The sequence below is a fragment of the Mercenaria mercenaria genome, chromosome 2, assembly GCF_021730395.1.
Source record: "Mercenaria mercenaria strain notata chromosome 2, MADL_Memer_1, whole genome shotgun sequence".
NCBI classification, from domain to species: domain Eukaryota; kingdom Metazoa; phylum Mollusca; class Bivalvia; order Venerida; family Veneridae; genus Mercenaria; species Mercenaria mercenaria.
In genome coordinates this window covers 8,877,107-8,883,847 of record NC_069362.1, presented here as the reverse complement: position 1 = coordinate 8,883,847, position 6,741 = coordinate 8,877,107, and positions in this window count along the sequence as shown.

The window sequence follows — 6,741 nt, the reverse complement described above, 5'->3', positions numbered from 1 at the left end:
AAAAACTTACCATTTTCAAAGAACTGTTACACATGTTCGTTTTGATGCATTTGCAATAGCGTGCGAGTGGTGAAATTTAACATAACAAGGTGGAACACAGTTTTCAACAATTGTTTATCTTTATTTCTTTACAAATGGCATTCATTTTCAATGGGGGACAACTTTTTCTCGACGAGTACTTAAAATAATCGGAAAAAGTTGTCTCCCTTTGAAAATGAATGCCATTTGTACTTAAAATATTCCGAAAAAGTTGTCTCCCATTGAAAATGAATACCATTTGTAAAGAAATAAAGATAAACAATTGCTGAACCCTGTTTTCCACCTTGTTATGCGAAATTTCACCACTCGCACGCTATTGCAAATGCATCAAAACGAACATGTGTAACTGTTCTTTGAAAATGGTGAGTTTTCAAAGGCGTTTAACTGTCCGGAAGTGGAGCCCCTTTAGGCAGTCCCTTTCCGGAATTCAATGTTTATATCAGTATACTGACACTTGTTTCGTAAAGTAATATACATGTTTTACATGCTATTCAATTTTCATGTCAAACAACTCTTTCTTTCTATGATTTGGTGTTGTTTGATTTTTGTTTCTCAAGGCCTACTTCTTAACCTTAATACCGCTTAAAGCTTATTTAGTAAAAGGTTCCTGAAGGCCAAAGAATTTTGCAGTGCTAAGGAGTTAATGTACTTCTACTAGTATGTGGATCGCATGTTCTCCAATAATGACATTTAATTGGTCATAATTACAAAAAAACAATTCACAAGAAATGCTTAAAATTAGCAAAACTAGTTTTGGTACCTTCCTACAATTAATTAAAATCGTACAGATTGATAGACGGGCAGACAGGCTGACAGACAAGACAAAATCAATATTTGCCTTCCTTAGGTAGTGATATCTAAAGTTTATTTAACTGTAGGGCACGGATTCACTACGAGACGAGTGAGCATTGCAAAAAATATCAACATGATCAAGTTTTTCATATGTAACCCTTATAATTAGGATAAAAATACACGACAGCTGCAAACGGTAGCTTAATTTATTAGTGCCTACAGTGCCACCACCAAGGAGTGTGTATCTTTTCATTACGTTTAGAAAATATAATAACATGTATCAAATAAAACTGATTATAGATGTTATGACTATAAAACGATATAAGTCACCAAAGGGAATAAAACATCTAACTCCTCGTTATTGTTTGAACAAGACTTACAGCTAGGAGCAGTATCCCCAAATGGTTTACTGTAATGTATGCAATATTCCCTGTTTGAAAGAATCGTGCCACTGACTTGAAAATAATAATGGTTCCCTGGAGTATAGAGTACGGTATAAAAATGCAGAAAAAAACATGTAAGTATAAATGATATTTTTTACAATTTCTCCATATTCCCTTTTAATGAAACAAGACTGTTAGCTGACAGGGTTACATTCCTCGTAAATCAAACAAAATGCCTGGTCAACATATATTCAGTAATGTGGAGTGGTAATGGAAGGTGTCCTTTAAAAACAGAATACAAATGGAAATTGTTTACATTTTTGTCTTTGAATGCTTGACGGACCAAGTCTAACAATAGTTGCAGGGTCTATTATTGAAGGTGTGTGAAAGTATCATACTTCGTTCGAATGTTATTTGTAGTGTGCATTGTAATGTGATTGAATACAGTTATTTGAATTTTGTTAATTCTGTTAATTCATATCTATATTAGCACATACACAAAGAATACGTGACTTTCCAAGAAAAGTTCTAGGTAGTAAATATTTTTTATTATATACATAATCATTACGGCATGTAATGCATACACAAATATATTTATGAATGGCACTTTCTGATATATAAATGCATAACATTGTATATTTCAGCAGGAACCTTTCATATATAGTTGTAAGTTAATAACGTATAACCTATTTCTATATCAGCTATATTACCAAATCTACAATTTCAAAAGGACAAGTGACTATTCTGTTGAGTGTATTCCATGCACAAAATATGTCGTGTCACCGCTAAGCAATTGAACAAATTCCAAAGATACGACGTGTGTAAAATATCAATATAAATCGAATAATATCTGCTCTGTTGTTACTTTTGAGTAATAATTCAAATATCTACATAAAGCGAGTGCTTTGTTGTCACAGACTTCAATAGCTAGCGATTTTCACCATTGTGAACTGATATCGGGACACCATTCAACTATTAAATGTTTTCTTTGTAGTGAGATTTAATGAACATACAGTAATAATGAGGCAGAAAATAGACTTCCTGGAACTGTTGAAAACTATTATATCAAAAAAGCAATAATGTTGGAATTGCTGCCTTAAATTAATTTATCATATACATCTTTGGAGATGTCTTTTTGATATATACGTTATTTCATAAAGAATTTGATGTGCTTTGTTAGGTTTGTATTGTATAATTTCAAATTAAAACTTCCTACCGAGCCATTATTCATTAGTATAATACATTTAAAGTGATTTTCCTTGTATCATATTCTTTCTTAACCTCAGGGAAAAATATAACTGTAAAGAGGATATTAACTGTAACACTTAAAACACATGCGTTTATAAAATTCAGCCATACAAGCAGTGTGTTAGAATGAACATTTCCAGAAAAGATATTATTAAGCTGGCAATTAATAATTCAAACTGATGGATTGTGCAGATCTGACAATGCCATCTGTTATGTTTTCCAAACATATATCAGTATAAGTATTATGTTTATTCCCGACGAATAAGGATAAACATTTAGACGGTGTGTTGAGGTAAAACAGTGTATTGTAAAATCCAGATATAAATTACGTTGACGTAATTAACGATTTGCATCTTAAGTATTTCTATCGTATATTCTATGGAATTTTACGTTTTATGCCACAGATAAGAACAGATAAATTGTGTTTAGATGATAAACATTTGCAAAAATAGTTTTCAGAAATGAAAAGCACGAATGCTGGAATCATATACATAAGAAATATTGACAGTTTCATACGTATTTGGTTTAAAATGTTCGAAGACATATCAAAAACTTTTAATTTGCCAGAACACTGATCATGACTTCTTACAAAACATCGAATGTGCATGGTCACAAGATCTCTAGAAGCAGGCCAATTCCAGATTCAAATCCCTCTTCTTGTCAGATTTACAATTTTATTTTATCCGTGCAAAACGTCTATAGATTACAATGTTGGACGGTCCATGGCCGTTTGGAATGTTACAAGCAAAACACCATTTAAAAAACAATATGTACTCGGTGGACAGAAAACTAATCGATCAAAAAGCCCTGTGCTATATATCATCTGTGCAATGAGCTCAAACGACAGACGCTGAATTCCTCGTTTCCTACTTAAATTGCATGAACGGAATGTATTGGTTGCAACTGACCATAGGTGGCCATCAAATATTAGTTGGTAGGTCTGTCCCGTGCTTTGAGCTTTGAGGATACAGGGGAAGCAGTTTTGCTGTTCCTATTTATGTTTTTTGTTTCTTATATCCATATCGCGATATCGCCATTTATCTCTTAATATTATTATGATTTCTGTAAAACAAATTATAAATTGAAATGAGTGCGTTAGAAATAGAAAAGAAAGAACGCTCGGCTAGATGCAAATGAACACTGCATTGATGGTCCATTGAAATGCGTAGTTCATCCAAATCTATTCTTAATAAACTGACGTCACTAGCTACAATCTAGATGTATTTAGCTAAACTAGCACATACATTAACATATAACCAGTTAGCTTCACAAACCAAAGTATTGTCAATTCAAAAGACTATAAGGCGGCATTGAAATATGATAATACAATAACAAATCAGTTAAAGATGGTCGAAACTTTAGTTTTTATAACAAAATACTTTTACAATCGGCACTCGCGGTAAGCATACATTATTTTTTAAGACACCACGTCCGCAGCACATGAATGGGCATATCACAAGATTGCGTTATTGTTAAGACGAAAATAAGGTTTTGTTGGGAATCCACCTCTCCCTGTACAATTACATACTTAGAAAATGAGAAATCAAATGGTCACAGACAATGCCGAAAATATCAGTTTACTAATTGTTTCAGGGGAAGTTGAACGTGTATCGGTGATTTTGATTCAAATCTCTCATCTATTCGGATATATACTTTGGTTTTTATCACCGTGCATAGCCTTAAAATAACATTAAACATTGGCTGGACGTGTTACGGTCGTATATAGAAGGAAAAACTATGAAATATATACCTTGCAGGACATAACTAATCAAACAAGAAACCCACGACTCGGAGGCATCAGAGGTGTCCATAGATTTGGACAGTACCGTTTGTTTTGTTGTAAAGAACTTATCTTCTCATAGTGGGTCTGGCCTTTTACCGGCAGGTACACAATTTACACAAGAACTGTTTATAATTAGCTTGCCGATTCATTTTGTGATATCAGTTCTGACTTATGAAACAGTTGACCAAATATTAAACGAACGACGTCGTACAGTTCCAAATATCGCTTTCGAAGAGGTGAGAATGTTTAAATCTATGTATTTAGTAAGTATATATTAGTCTATAAAACAACAATGGATAAAAGCTGTATTACCGGTCTGCCTATTATTACTATTAATTATTCTTCGAACCGCACCTGTCTGGGAGTTAAAACACTTCAATTTCGCAAGAAAGATTTTGTGTACCTTAGAGATATTTAATTAAGGTAAAAATGACGTATCAGGGTTATTGATGCTTAATTTTCTTCTCAAAAGAGCGTTTTAGTTGAAAATATCTTATTCTATAAAGGTAATTTAACCATGACAGTAAAGTTGGTAGGCAGTTGGTAGTTGGTAGTTGAACATTCGAATAACCAACTACGTACTAGTTGCCAGTTGGTTATTCAAAATGTATAAGCAAGTCTGATTACCTTTTAAAACATAATGATGAAAAATCATTCTTATCCATGTTTTGTTCTTTAATATTAATCTTCATTTCTTAAAATGCATTCAGCAGTCTCAAAAGTACCTTGAGAGCCAGTTGCCAATTCGCGATATGTTTCAGAAAAGCTTCATTTTTTCAGTCACAAATGGATCAAATCATTCAATATGACATTTTATATGGTCTTTCATATCAATATCCGACACTTTCAACGTAAAGATCAGTCTTGGAAACACTCAGGAGAGCCAGTTGCCAATTCGCGTGTGAATAACCAACTGCCTACTAGCAGGCAGTTGGTTATTCGACATTTTACATACAGTCAGTCTTTTGGTAGAACATGATAAACAAATTATTCTAACCCTTGTTTTGTTCTTTAATGATAATATTTATTCCTTTAAATGCATTCAGCAGTCTCAAAATGCACCAGGAGAGCCAGTTGGCAATTCGCGATATGTTTCAGAAAAGCCGATTTTTCAGACACATATAAAAAAAATAATTCAATTTTACATATATTTCGTTCTTTTGTATCAATACCCGACAAATTCAACGTATAGATCAGTCTTGGAAACAACCAGGAGAGCCAGTTGCCAATTCGCGTGCGAATAACCAACTGCCTACTGGTAGGCAGTTGGTTATTCATCATTTTACAGACAGTCAAAGTTTTTGTCGAAAATGATAAAAAAAATCAATCTAGTCCTTGTTTCGTTCTTTAATGTTAATATTTATTCCTTTAAATGCATTCAATAGTCTAAAAATGCACCAGGAGAGCCAGTTGCCAATTCGCGATATGTTTCAGAAATGTCGATTTTTCAGACACATATGAATAAAATCATTCGATTTTACAGATATTTTGTTCTTTCATATCAATATCAGACACTTCCAACGTATAGGTCAGTCTTGGAAACAACCAGGAGAGCCAGTTGCCAATTCGCGTGCGAATAACCAACTGCCTACTGGTAGGCAGTTGGTTATTCGACATTTTACTGACAGTCATAGTTTTGGTAGAACATGATAAAAAATTCATTCTAACCCTTGTTTTGTTGTTTTATGTTAGTATTTATTCTTTCAAATGCATTCAACAGTCGCAAAATGCACCAGGACAGCCAGTTGCCAATTCGCGATCTGTTTCAGAAAAGCCTTTTTTTCAGACACAAATGAAAAAAATAATTCAATTTTACATATATTTTGTTCTTTCGTATCAATATCCAACACTTTCAACGTATAGGTCAGTCTTGGAAACACTCAGGAGAGCCAGTTGCCAATTGGCATGCGAATAACCAACTGCCTACTGGTAGGCAGTTCATTTTTCGACATTATACAGAAAGTCATTGTTTTGGTAGAACATGATAAAAAAATCATTCTAACCCCGGTTTTGTTCTTTTATGTTAGTATTTTTTCTTTAAATGCATTTAACAGTCTCAAAATTCATCAGGAGAGCCAGTTGCCAATTCACGATATGTTTTAGAAAAGCCGATTTTTCAGACTAATATGAATAAAATAATTCAATTTATCAATTTTACATATATTTTGTACTTTCCTATCAATATCTGAAACTTTCAACGTATATGTCAGTCTTGAAAACACTCAGAAGAGCCAGATGCCAATTCGCGTGCGAATAACCAACTGCCTACTGATAAAATAATCATTCTAACCCTTGTTTTGTTGTTGTTTTATGTTAGTATTTATTCTTTTAATTGCATTCAAAAGTCTCAAAATGCACCAGGAGAGCGAGTTGCCAATTCGCGATATGTTTCAGAAAAGCCTTTTTTTTCAGACACATATGAATAAAATAATTCAATTTTACATATATGTTGTTCTTTTGTATCATTACCCGACACTTTCAACGTATAGGTCAGTC